Here is a 15,000-nt window from a genome sequence, read left to right on the forward strand (position 1 = left end):
TGTGTGTGTGTGTTTGTAGTGTATGTGTGTGTGTCACATATATACAAATATTCCACAGAGGAGATATGAACACACATACACACGCGCACAAACACACATGTTGGTGCATGTGCGACACACACACACACACACACACACACACACACACACACACACACACACACACACACACACACACACACACACACACACACACACACACACACACACACACACACACACACACACACACACACACACACACACACACACACACACACACACACACACCGTGCATGCACATTCAAATTGAAATTCATGTCACAGGCAGAATTTACTTAACTGCAGGCCTGCGCCTGTTGATAAACGGAGTGATGATCCAGTAACACGTCTTTATCCATGCTTTCCTTTAATTAACAGCCGCTTGTTTGTTGAAAAGATGATTAATATGCCATTGGAAATGGCATAATTGAATAACACAGTACTCATACAATTGGGGCAGAAACCCAGTCAGTTGACGCATGGCATAGCTTATTATTATTATTATTATTATTATTATTATTATTATTATTATTATTATTAGTGTCAAATCTACTTCAGGCATGGGTGCATAAGAACACCCAATGGCGGCGACTACAAAACTGGACACATCCGACTATACAGCACTCTTGATCAGCCATGGGTACGAAAAAAACAAAACACAAACACAATCCCCAAGCACTACACACACATACACACACACAAACACAGAGGGAGAGAGAGAGAGAGAGATTCACCCACTTGCCGTACACACACAAATCACCCACCTCGGGAAATGGCATGCTAATAGGACGAGGTGGGGATTTTTTTGTAATTGGCTAAGGGTTGTCTCCTTGAAATCTCTGCCTCCATCCATTGCAGCCTTCACTGCAGTCTGCTAACAGGTTTGCCAGAGGGGATGTGCCACACATGTACCACACATGGCTGAATGCACAAGAAATTATGACCTAATCTGGATGATATGACCACACTGTCTTTGAAATTACTGTCACAAAGGGGGGAGATACAAGCTCTCCTTAGCCAACAAAACAACTCACCACCACATATAGTATGGATATTCAGAATATTTTACAAAATTCAGCTAAAATGCTATCTGTCACAGTAGGAACAGTAGTAGCTAAGGCTGTAACGATACACCCAACCCACGATTCGGTTTGTATCACGATATATGACCCACGGTTCCATATGCCCCACGATTTTATTTTATTTTTAAATGAAAAAAAGAAGAAAATAAATTATAGGCCTATATAGGCTATATATATGACTTCTTTTTGCATTTAGGCCTACCTGCCTACATTAATTTTGTAGGTGTACCTAAATGATGCTGCAGATATACCACTGCAACCTGTTCCCCAGGTGTTGACATCAAAGCACAATAAGGGATATTAGTTCACCAAGGAAAAGTAGGCTTCTTATTAATAGGCTTAGATCATATGATGCTGAGATGCTGACCGTGTGTGAGGGAGACAGAGACGGAGAGAGAAGGGTCAGGGTTCCAGTAGGTAGCCTAGACAACTGTCTCACATTATCAAAAATTATCAAATTAATATCCAAACATTAACTGAAACAACACTGGTCATATTTCGTCAGGAAACATGTTGTGTAAAGTTACTTACAAAAATGCAACACTTAATTTTGATGTTTAATATTTTTTAAACTTTTTTGATCGTGCAGCAGCGCGCGCACGCTTATACAAACAAAACTCGAAACTCAGTTAGCCTATGTTCTCACTATGCAACAGGCACGTTGTCCTTTGTTTGGTTTTGTGATTTGACATTTTGTCAAGAGCGGGAATGGATGCAGGCTGAAATGGAGCATGTTTTCGCTAGGCAGGCGGTCAATGCGGGGAAGAATAACGCTGCCTATAATAGGTAATATCCACATCGACCTCAACGTTCGCCCGACTTCAGACACTTCCCTGATAGAGCGTCGCGTGGTTTATGAATTTGGGCAGGCGGAGCATCTCGCTCTCTCGCTCTCTTTCTCTCTCTCTGCTCAACGTCTATCTCCACTCAACAGCATCGGCGCATGCATGAATCTTAACACCTTCACACGTTTGATAAAGCCTTCTTGGGTCTGTTGTTCATTTCTGTGCTTTACCTTCCGACGTTTCCAAGTGTTTCGTCTCGCGGAGGTTGCTCAGGCAATTGATAATAACAAATGCACGTGCTGGTTGGACGGAACATTTTATAAGAGAGGGATGAATGGAAGTGTTACTCGCACATGTGCGCCCCTTTTCTAAGCGCATATGCAAACATTTGCCTTTATGCTGCTGTTTTCTAGACTGAGGGGTAACAACAGAGATTTTGTTAGGGAAGAACTTTGGTAACAACTTTTAAAGGGCGCATCGCGATTCTGCGAGGCAGTTTCGCGATAGGGGTTCGTGGGTCTGCGTACCGCGATACCTCGGTTCGATGCAATATCGTTACAGCCTTAGTAGTAGCACATTCAAACTTTACTCTATTCTCTCAAATCCTTCACTTGAAACTATTCCATTTCTGACTCCACAAACAGCACAAAGCCAAAGAAAAATAAAATCCTCCTCTATATTTCTGACAAATGAAGAGTAACTTAAAGAAAACCTTCTTCAAATACAGCGCCAGCAAGTTACTATTGACTCGACATTATCTTCTGTTTAAGCCTGAATGTCTCGCTGTTGACACTGGGTACACATGCCGGGCTGTTCCATGCTATTAGCCACCCGCTCCCAAATTTCGCTATCTGTGCTAGCGAGCTTGGAGAAGAAGGGTGACGAGGGGAGAGAAAGACTCTCTCTCTCTCTCTCTCAATGTCTCTTTCAGAACACCTAGAGTACAAAGCTATAAACAGAGGCAATTTTATGGTCACTGGGGATTCATGCAAAAATTCAAAGGAATGAACATTTGAACCAAAATCGCCATTACTGTAGTAAAGTGTGAGTGACTGCCTGCCTAGCCTGGTGACAAGATGCGCCACTGGCTATAACTAGAGATGCACCGGATCCTGATTTTTAGGATCCTGCCGGATACCGGATCCACTGCTTAAGATCCTGCCGGATCCGGAACCGGATACCGGATCCTACAAAAGGGTTGAAACATATAGTCTACTCGGACACGTGGGCCCTTTTTATTACGTTGGCTCAAACTATTTTTTAGACTCATTGGCTTATTGCCACACTGCCTGCAACAGCCGCTTCCAAAGGGCTTTCACGCCATGCAGTGATTGGGGTTGTGAAAGACTGACTGAAAAGCCTAGGCTAGAGATGCACCAGACCCTGATTTTTAGGTAACATGCCGGATACCGTATCCACTGCTGAAGATCCTGCCGGACCCGGATCCTGTGAAAAACCCTATTATCCTGCCGGATCCGGAACCGGAACCGGATCCGGTGTATCTCTAGCTATAACCTCAGCTCATGATTAGGGAAACTTAAAGAGGGCGTGTACAGTATCCCCTACAGTTGCCCTCTTGCATAGCAACATCCAAAATCTTTGATATAGTATGTAGCATACTGTACAGTATGTATTTATGAGATAAATTTGCATGCTATGTAGAAAGTACATGTTGGAGGTCACTTATCTTTGTGTTATGGTCTATAGTCTGCTGAGACAAAGAAAAAGAAACAGCACACCTAGGCTGGCAGGTGTGTCAGAGATGGTCCATGGGTCATATCACTCATCAGACAACTTGAAAAAACTCCTGCTGACACTGACCATTTCGCTGTTCTCTTTAACACCACGTTTCGATCCTAGACCTTCATCAGGTTAAGAAAACAGTGAAATGGTCAGTGTATGGGAGTTTTTTCAAATTGTCTGATAATTAATAGTAGCAATTATTCCTATTTTGAAAGAGATAGCCGATTCATAATAGTTGTATCTAATATTAGAGATGGTGCTGCTGCAGCTCACGACAATTGATGTAACCAGTCTTCCAAATATAAATCTGAGTCAACCAAGAAATAATAACATTCTGCTAATATTTACACAGAAACCTGTTAAGCAATCAGGGAAAGGGGTGAAAAAGAAAACAAATATGGTCATGGATTCAGTACAATCATGGTCCAGGTAATCTTTTGTTAGATGTTTCATAAAGACCAATACTGCCATAGTGTTTGTGTAAGTTAATGTCTATGTCCATGTGTACCTACAGTAAATCATGGGAATATGTATACTGCATGATGATTTTGCAGTGTTAATTCAACACGTAGAGAGTCTATTTAACGTCTTCTACAGTGTACAGTAGATGGAGATTACTGTTTTAGGTGTTGAATTCACACCACATTTTACTACATCTATGTGTGCATTTTTCTGTGCAATATGTTACATTTTCCACTCATCTAAGGTCTGCGTACAGTACAGTATGTGACAGAGAGGGAATTGTGGTGAGGGACTGTCATTTGCACACATTTACAAAAAAATACCTGTTGTTGATACAGTTGCCAGGCAACAAATCCCCTTTGGCTATGTACAGTCATGGCCACAGTGGGTTTGGGCTCCATTTGCACAGGGGGGAGGATCAATGAGGTCTGGCCTTGGTGAAAGCTCCGGTCCACTCAGAGCACATTGTCTGTAAGTGTTATGAAAACGTACTGTACATTACGTACCCCTTTCATGTTTCTGTACATATCTGGCTGTCAAGGGCGCAGGCTTGTATTGAAACACGCTGCTGTTGGAGAGTATAGCTCTACTATATTAGACTTACATGATTTTCTCCCCACCCCCTCGTTATATCAGTGTGATTCACGCAATGGTACAGCTTCTCTACGCGGACAAAAGGGTTCAAGTTCGAAGCAAGATGACTTGAGTAATCAAACTGCACCCCCCGCCTTTGGTGGGGGGATGGGGGGTATTCGAGTGCGACAGGAGCCCTGTCGAAAATGTCTTGATTACAGGGGGCTGGAAGAATAAACAAGTGTGAATGAAAGCCACTGCTCAACGTTGGTTTGGCGCTTTGCATACATTACAGTGCACGAGTCTGCCTATAAGTCCTCTTAAAACGCTTAGGTATCAGTGCAAGTTGTGTCTGACAGCCCTTCTTTTTTTACCCCTGTGCGTCGTCTGGGGCGTTATCAAGACTCTCGAATAGATCTGAGGCTACACTCGAGCTAACAAAAAAAGAAAACCTCCCGAAGGAGAGGGGTAGACGGTAGAGGGGTAGAGGGGTAGAGGGGTGTGTAGTGGTGGAGGTATTGAGGCGAGGCATCTTTTCATCCAGCACCATCGCACCAATCCGATTCACTGGAAAAGTGTACTGTCGGAAGTGGCCGACACATTCGTTTACCGATCTTTTGCTTTCCAAGACATACTCTCCCCCTCTTTCTCTCTTTCCTTCTCTCTCTCTCTCTCTCTCTCTACCTCTCACTAGCTTTCTCTATTTTCCACTCTCTCTCTCCTCCTGTCTCGCTCTTTCTCCCTCTCTCGCTCTCTCTCTTTCTCTCTCTCTCTCTCTCTCTCTCCTCTCCTTTCTTGCTCACTGGCTGTGTGCTTGAGGCTTGAGGGGTTCAATCAATGCCGCTTTGATCTCGGTTGGAACTATAATTATTTAACATTGTTACAAGGATTTCTCTAATCCATGCTACCATTAAATCCCTTTTACACCCTCATCTCCCGCTCCCTAATCTGCATCTGCGCACTCGTTTCGCCTCTCCCCACCCCCTCTCCCCTCTGACGACACCCTGACTTAACGGACTTGTGCAAATTATTACAGGAAGATGACAAAAATAGCATTCGATTGGACAAGAAAGGGGAAAAAAATAAACGTTGACACTCCCCCCCACCCCCTCTGTGGTCAGTTGGTGGAACTTGTCAGGTGCTGAGGGAAATTCTGGAATGTCCTCGGTTTCTCCCTGAAAATGGGATGTTTAATATACCATCCTTATGCGTGTGTGTGGTTGTGTGTGTGTGTGTGTGTGTGTGTGTGTGTGTGTGTGTGTGTGTGTGTGTGTGTGTGTGTGTGTGTGTGTGTGTGTGTGTGTGTGTGTGTGTGTGTGTATGTGCGTGCGTGCCTCCCTGCGTGCGTGCTTGTACATGTGTGTGTGTGTGTGTGTGTGTGTGTGTGTGTGTGTGTGTGTGTGTGTGTGTATGTGTGTGTGTGTGTGTGTGTGTGTGTGTGTGTGTGTGTGTGTGTGTGTGTGTGTGTGTGTGCGTGTGTGTGTGTGTGCGTACATGTGTGTGTGTGTCTGTCCTCCAGTAAGATCCTTGTGTGGACCCATGTTAGCGAAATTCCCTTACAGCAGTTTTGAGCCTTAACTACAGAGAGAGAGCGAGCTTTTTCGATTGAGCAACTGAGAATTAAATGGCTGTTAGGGAGGGATTTGCAAAGCCTAGAGAGTCAGATATGTAGCTTTCGCAGGCGGAGTGTGATCATATTTAAAAGCCTGGGTCTTTTTTAAACAGCCCAAACGCGACCTTGACCTGGACTAAAACTCCTGCTGTGGCCTTGGATGCACACTTCTCTCCCACCAGGAGTAATTTAGCAAGCTTCAACCGCTAAATCCTGGATGCTTTATTAACTAGACTAACTCCCTACTCCAGGCACATTTGTTGACTGCTGGAAGATCTACCAAGCAGACATACTATATTCCCCAGACTAGTCAAGCAGACTCTCGTAATACCCTTCATTGGGAGAACTTTTTTTGAGGTGTACACTCTGCTACAGGAGCCACTTATTTACCTCCTCCAGGGCTGGGCTGGGGGAGAAATAGGGCCCGGGTACTTTTGGCTTACACAGTATTTCTCAATTGGTTTTGTACATTTCTCGAATCTCTCTCGCAATTTGCAAAACATAATATTCATTCTCAAAACAGGTTTAACAAAGGGCAAAACACAGTGGATAACCTGCAAAACCAAGTCTCTTGCTCAAAACCCTTATTTGTCTTTCAAAATCAAGTTTTTTGTGTCAATGAACGTATCAGCGCCAGCAGAATGGTTAGTCATTGTGTCATAGTGTATGGACAAGCTAGTCAAATCAATTTCTCAAGTTGTGAATTGAATAGTACACTCTTGAGGATCTTTTCTGAAGTGAAATGTTGTTTAGATTGGATGGTAAATGTTGTAAATTCGGCTTTATATTACATTGATCAGATAAGATTGAGATAGTTTCATGCATTCAGTGACAAAGCTTTTTGAGTGATATGACAAAAGCAATTGATAATGTACAAAATCACTGTACACAGCCATGGCATGGTGGACGAGAGCATTTGCTATATGCCGAAAACAATGAGAAACTGATTTGACCATGTGCACAGGTAACACCAGGAAGTCACAATTGAACAAAGACTTTTGAGAATCATTATTCTGTTGTGAAAAATGTACAAAACTAATTGAGAAAAACTGTAAAGAGGCCCCTCATAATTAGCAGTGCAGAACTGACTTGTCGGTGGGCCCCGCACCCTCGGGGGCCCCTATTTTCAGAAATGTAATTAAAAAAAAACTTGGGACAAAAACATTGTCTCATAATGTATGGCTTACAAAGATTATATCTGCGTTTATCCAGTCAATAATGTCTTGTTGTGACATATGAAATTAACCAGTCTATGGGAATTCAAATGCATCACTATCAAATGTAGCACTCAGTTGACGTCATCAGCAGTAAACGCTTCACTGATTGGTTGGGTAAGACTCCACCTATGAACACGACGTCAACACAGACGTTAAGACACACTCTATGGACAAAAATAAATTCTCTGTAAACTGCTTCTCATTACCTGTATTTATATATGTGTAATGACAATAAAATTGTATTTATTCTAATCTAATCTAATCTAATCTAATCTAATCTAATCTGAAATGAGGTAAGGCATTGTTGTTGGAGGAAAGGGGTAGATGTTATTGATGAAGTGGAGTGTGTTTGTGTAAGACCTCTGTTATTATACATAAGCAGTCCCAAACTGCCCGAGCAATGTAAACGAACCCCCACAGAATTACTTTACAATGTGTCTCAAAGCCTTAGCCTAATTTATTGCAATGTCAGAGAGAGAGAGAGAGAGAGCGAGAGAGAGAGAGAGAGAGAGACAGACAGACAGACAGACAGACAGACAGACAGACAGACAGACAGACACAGACACAGACACAGACACAGAGAAACAGACACAGACACAGAGAAACAGACACAGACAAAGACTGTGTAAGAGAGAGAATGAGAGAGACAGTGTAAGAGAGAGAATGAGAGAGACATGTGAGAGAGAGTATGAGAGAGACGGTGTAAGAGAGAGAATGAGAGAGACAGTGTGAGAGAGAGAATGAGAGAGACGGTGTAAGAGAGAGAATGAGAGAGACAGTGTAAGAGAGAGAATGAGAGAGACGGTGTAAGAGAGAGAATGAGAGAGACGTGTAAGAGAGAGCCGCAGTAGAGGATCTATTAAGTCTCCTTTTTCTGCGGAGCTCCTGGTGTCTTCTGGAGAGGTAATCCAGGCCTTTCATCCCCTCTGAGGCAGACGTGCAGAGGAGAGCTAGCTACAGTAGCGCTCACATCACATCAAGCCCAACACCACCATCTGGTTATTTTGATGCGGGATAAAACATTGATCATTCTGACGCACATTTAAAGACCCGTGCTACCCACCCACACAGTCCAAACTTCCCTACCAAAGCACAAAAAAATGGGAGCAATGGATAGAGAAGGTGTGTGTTTGTGTGTGTGTGAGAGAGAGAGAGAACAAGAGAGAGAGAGAGAGAGAGAGAGAGAGAGAGAGAGAGAGAGAGAGAGAGAGAGAGAGAGAGAGAGAGAGAGAGAGAGAGAGAGAGAGAGAGAGAGAGAGAGAGAGAGAGAGAGAGAGAGAGGGCCCGCTGGCCTTTCGCAAATATTTGTGCCTCTGCGTTTTTCCCCCGGTATAAATAGCTATGGAGTGAACTCAAACATTTGTCGAGGCACCTGCCATGCTACCGTGGCCATCTGCTCCACAAATTCACTTAGCGTGACATATGTGCATGAAAAAAAGCTGAAATGGCCATTGTTTTGTTCGGATGGGCACAGGCGAAGAGGGATCACTGCGACAGCGAGGGCTGAGGTGGGCAGTGCTAAAAGGCAGAGAAAGAGAAACACACAGAGAAAGCAAAAGTGTGTGAGAGAGAGATCAGGATAGACAGGATAGAGATGGAGGAAGAGAGTGTGTGGGTCAGAGAGAGAGAGAAAGACTGCAGGATAGAGAGAGAGAGAGAGAGAGAGAGAGAGAGAGAGAGAGAGAGACAGAGACAGAGACAGAGACAGAGACGGAGACGGAGACGGAGACGGAGACGGAGACGGAGACGGAGACGGAGACAGAGACAGAGACAGAGACAGAGACAGAGACAGAGACAGAGACAGAGACAGAGACAGAGACAGAGACAGAGACAGAGACAGAGACAGAGACAGAGAGAGTATGAAGTGACAATGGAAAAAAAGCTTGAGATCGCAGTGTTTCTCACAGCCTGTCCTCAGCACAGAGAGGGGGCTACTGGGTATTCTGGCGGTCCGTGGGGGCGCGCCCTGGAGGTCCACTCCTTCACCTGCCGGCCGGCTGCCCGTGGCCTGTGCCCAAGCTGGCACGGGCATGGAGAGCAGTGGGCAGGGCTGTGCCCGATAAGCACTGCTGAGCACGGAAGATCAGTAGCGGGCACCACTCTGTCCTCAAGGTGATCAATTAAGTTCTTTATTTATTTTTTCGTTTGTTTCTTTTCGTTTCCAGGTATCTCTCTCTCTCTCTCTCTCTCTCTCTCTCTCTCTCTCTCTCTCTCTCTCTCTCCCCTCCTCTCCTCCCCCTCCTCTCTCTCTCTATGCTCTGTTTCTCTCCCCTCTCTCTCTCTGTCTCTCTCCATCTCTCTCTCTGATGCAGATCCTCTGTTGTGTTTGTGCCCTTGCTGGAATGGTAGCTCACGGTCAGCCTCATTTGGCGAAGATCATTCGCCTGATTAACAGAGGGTTTATTGTTGTAATTTGATTACATGGGTGTCCAGGCAAATTGGCTATTAAGCAGCATGAGTACAGTAATCCTGTTTCTAAACAGCCATTAGGGTTGCGTTATCGCACAAAAAATAGTTGGTGATTTAACAGTTCTAAGTCGAGCTGGCTGAAGCAGAAAAATGTCTCCCTTTTTTTTCCAAATCCTACTGTAGCAGCGGAAAGCTTATTTTTTTGTTCCTAAGCCAAAGTTGAGTATCTAAAAAATCCTAATCTCCAGACTTGCCATCCCCACGAGCGGTGATGGAAGCCAGCTTTGGTGTGGCAGATAGCTTGTGTGGGAAGATCTCGGCGAGCAGAAGTTCATTAGCAAGCGGGTGCTAAACTCCCCCACTTCCGTTTTTTTTTCTCCTTCCCCATTTTTTTCTCGCTTTCTTTCACTTTTCTCGCCCAGGGGAGGGTGTCAAGATATGCATCAAACGGAGCCCGCAACAATTAGCACATTACTATACATGCTATCGCGACGTCGTCGGAGACATGAGGCTGCAAACACCCATGACGGGGACGGAGGGACATGAAACAGCAGATTCGCGGAGCAGATTGCTCAGGGACATGCTCCATTTCAAGGGAGCGCTACGTGGGTGTTCTCCCCCGGATGACGGCATCAGAGGGGGAACGTTCTCCGCACAAGCACCCTCCTGCTCGACTAATGAGCTGGAAGAGCTAGGAACCCGCCGTCGCCGTCACTGTGCAAAAAGCATCGAAGAACAAAAGCAGACAAGGAACATGGCGGTGGAGCCACTCCATTCAAATGAGAATGTCTTCAAACGATTATGAGATTTAAGACCAAGGAGTGTTTAACAGGAAAAAAAATGGCCCCACCAAACATGGCAGGTTGCCTTATTTATTTATTTATTAATTTATTTTAAAAGCACCTTGTCCAAAATGGAGCCAGTTTAAATAGATGCGTCACAGCAGGTGTACTTGGTCAAAGTCACTTCATTAGAAATCCTCTTTCCCTTTTTTTTTGATGCAATGGCCATTACAGCCGCCCCCATTCAGATACACACTACGGGGGTGATTAAGCATTATCAGCCAGCTGATTTTAATCACGCCTGCTTAAAATCCTAAGCCAAGAAATAACAAAAGGAGCCGCCGCGAATCTGAACATTCACAAAGGGGAGATAGCGAAAAGGAGGGTACCGTTCGGCTCGAAACTAAATAAATTTACTTTTAATCGCACCGTACAGGAAGCCATGTCATTTGCGATGTTCATATTTGATTGTCTTGATTTCCTTCCACTTAACTCAAATTATGACATGCCCATCTGACTTTTCTAACACAATGGGCAAAATTAAAAGGAGGGAAATGGCCTTTCAAGGGGGCCAGGAGGGGAAAGTGAATGTGGTTATTACATGCTAATGATTAATATCCCGGCCCTCCTCTCTCTCTCTCTGTGGTCGGCTTCAAAGATGTCGCGCGCCGGCTTCAAAGGCAATGTTGTCATTTCAAGAAGGCCCTTCTGTCTTCCTGAGCAAGACGAAAGATACGGAAAAAAGGTAGTCTTCGCTTGTCCGCCATCCTTGTCATTCTCACCCACCAAAAAAAAAAAACGAGAGAGAGACTTGAATTAAATTGAGACCGCAAGAGACTTGTCGTTCTACCCTCCGAAAAAAAAGGAAATAGACACAAATGGGTTTCAAAGCTTGCTACTGTAGATCTATTCGGGTGGAATGAATATGTAAGGAAGACCTTATCTTTCTAATGCAACGAGATTGTCTGTGGATACACCAGTGCATCAGGCGACTATACGGGTGATAAAAATGTAAATATAGAAATCATCTGAGTTGCCCCCCCTCCCATCTCCCAACTGACCATCCATGAACTGGCAAATGAGAGACCTAACCAAGGGGCCTGTATGCATGCACACTACACCAATGTGCATAGCCAGAGGCAACTGCGCTACGTTTCCATTGCCAATGCATAGATGCATGCAAATGATAAAGGGCATGGTGGTGCATGGATGATGATGGTGTGGGGATGGGATGGGGTGGAGATGGTGTGTGGTGCATGTGGGGGGTGTGTGGTGTCATCTGAATCTGCAGGCAGATCCTACTGACATTAGTGAAGTCACACTCAGAGAAATGAGCTCATGTGTGTGTGTGTGTGTGTGTGTGTGTGTGTGTGTGTGTGTGTGTGTGTGTGTGTGTGTGTGTGTGTGTGTGTGTGCGCGCGCGCTTATGCGTGCGTACATGCGTGCGTGCATGTGTGCATGTGTGTGTGAGCGAGAGCGAGAGAGAGAGAGAGAGATTCAGTAAGCAGTATGGACAGGAAGATAATTACTGTCACAGAACTACAGTTGCATCTCGCCCTCCCTCCCTCCCTCCCTCCCTCCCGCCCTCCCGCACTCCCTCCCTCCCTCCCGCACTCCTTCACCACTCTCCTCCTGCTTCCCTCATTTTTCAAAGAACTAGTTTTAAGCTCAGCAGTTTCCTTTTCTCTAAGGCCTCTCTCTTTTTTGCTCTCTTTCTCTCTCTCTCCCTCTCTCTTTTCTCTCTCTCTCTCTCTCTCTCTCTCTCTCTCTCTCTCTCTCTCTCTCTCTCTCTCTCTCTCTCTCTCTCTCTCCACCTCCCTCTCTCCTCACTGTCTCTTGCCCTCTCTCTCTCAATGTATCTTACTATCACTGTTTCTTGTCTGTGTCTCTCCCTCTCTCTCTCTCTCTCTCTCTCTCTCTCTCTCTCTCTCTCTCTCTCTCTCTCTCTCTCTCTCTCTCTCTCTCTCTCACTCACTCTCTCTCTCATTCTCTGTCTTGCATTCTCTCTCTCTCCTTTTTTGTCACGTCGGCCTCCTGCTTGCGCTGTGACCTGCTTGGTCCTGTCTGCGGCCTGATCACAGTGATGGTTTATTACTGTCGTCCCAAACGCTCTTATCTGTCCCCGGCCATGCTCATTTCCCTTCCCCAGATTGAAATGCAAATGTGAAGTTTAATGATAAATGCATTATCTGATAGTGTGGGAAGGGGGGTGTTGGGGGAGGGGGGCTGGGTTGCGATAACGCTGATTCACTGTCAGTATAAAATACAACCCCCGCGGGGGGGCCTTCAGTGTGGCAGACAACTTGCCCAAATGCACTTCTATAAACCTATGCCACCTGCAATAAATTCTCGAGGTCATTCGCATTAAACGGGAATCATATTTTGTGTATTCAGCAGTGGCCGACTAACAGTGCAGAACAGTAATTGCTGCTGTTGCTATCTTGTTCCCCCCTCTGTATTATCCGAAAGCTTTGATGAAGTGACTTTTTTTAATAAAAAAAAGAAGAGAGGGGAGGCAAAGAAAGTAAGAAAGAACGAATGAATGAGAAATAAAGAAATAAAAAAACACGATAAAATATAGTTTTGAGAATGAGAGAGAGAAGACGAAGAAACTACAGAATGGATAAACCCGAAGAAAAATGTGCATAGAAAAACGAGATTATTCGAGGGAAAGAAAAGATATGTATTTGGAGCATAGGCTTTGTGCTAGTGTTTCCCAGTCTATGTTCAATAACACATACGGCGAGCTTAAGAGCAAAGCAATTTAATCCATCCCTTGCGTTCCCTGGTGACTAAACTTAAACATGATAGCGATAACAACTTCATTTAAGCCCATTCACTTTACTCCCTGGCGCTAACGTTTGCACCTTAGCGCTCGCAACACACACACACACACACACACACACACACACACACACACACACACACACACACACACACACACACACACACACACACACACACACACACACACACACACACACACACACACACACACAGAAACTGCACTCTCGCAGCAGAAAAAAAGGTAATTCAGTTCCGAGCTTTGATGCCACCGTCCCCTTGTGCTTCTTGTTAGCTCAGTGGGGAGCGCCTCAGTGGATCCCATACCCTCCGCACTGATAGATGATCTACGGCGATAGGCGTGACAACGTTGTCATACAGTACCGTACTGTACGTATCGGCAAACGGCAGATAAGGCCCACACAGTGAAGGAGCAGAGATCATCAGTCTATCTATCTGTGTAATCAGTCCCAGCTAGCTGATGAACTCCTCCCCACCTCCTCTCCTCCTCCCCTAACCCCTCTGATCTGTATCAGCGACTCTCTTTTTATACACGCCGAATTTCACAGCAAACTGTTTTTTTTGTGTGTGTGTGTGTGTGTGTGTGTGAAATGGTGCGGAATGTGTTTCGCCGTATCTTTCACATTTTTTTTCTTTGTTCGTTTTGTGTTACGGTGCTTTGTCGATTGATGATGGCTTACTTGGAATGACCTTGCAGAGTGAACACCAATGCTCTACTACTACTACATCAAAGGGGCGACAGACAGAAGGTGCATTTTAATTTACTGTACCTATTGCGCACACACAGACACACAGACACAGACACACAGACACACACACACAGACACACACACACACACACACACACACACACACACACACACACACACACACACACACACACACACACACACACACACACACACACACACACACACACACACACACACACATGCTAACACATATGCACACACACATGCACACAGACACAGACACAGACACACACACACACACACACACAGACTCAAACACACACCCACACACACACACCCTTTGGGTCTGAGGCTGTTCATTGCATTCTCTGCAAATGTCTGTATCATAATGATACCATTCTGTCTCATACTGTACCTTTGTGTTTGCTGCATTCTATCCAAACAAAAAACCAAAACAAAAAAAACTGGTTACAAACTTTTCCTCTCTCTCTCTCTCTCTCTCTCTCTCTCTCTCTCTCTCTCTCTCTCTCTCTCTCTCTTTCTCTCTTTCTCTCTCTCTGTCTCTCACACACGCACACACGCACACACACACGCTTTCTTTTAATCTCAGTCTCCTATACCTTGCGGCTGTTGTCAAGGATATCTCCAGATGTCCTGCCATTGAGTGTGTGTGAAAATCCCCCCGGTCCCTGATGGCTTCATTTAAAACGTGTCATAATGGGGCTCGTACAAGTGATTACAGTCCTCTGGCTAATGGGCCAGGCGCTCAGAGGAGAGCAAAAAAGAGCCAAGTGCCTGGGCAGGACACGCCGAGGTC

At 45.0% G+C, this 15,000-nt stretch overlaps 1 protein-coding gene across 1 annotated transcript in view; it reads right to left on the bottom strand.

Moving 5' to 3' along the window:
• The window catches only part of zfpm2a (zinc finger protein, FOG family member 2a), a 225,809-nt gene that overhangs the window by 135,802 nt on the left and 75,007 nt on the right, over positions 1 to 15,000 (bottom strand). The gene's annotated exons all lie outside the window — the stretch shown is intronic.

Source organism: Engraulis encrasicolus, chromosome 5 (assembly GCF_034702125.1).
Source record: "Engraulis encrasicolus isolate BLACKSEA-1 chromosome 5, IST_EnEncr_1.0, whole genome shotgun sequence".
Taxonomy (NCBI): domain Eukaryota; kingdom Metazoa; phylum Chordata; class Actinopteri; order Clupeiformes; family Engraulidae; genus Engraulis; species Engraulis encrasicolus.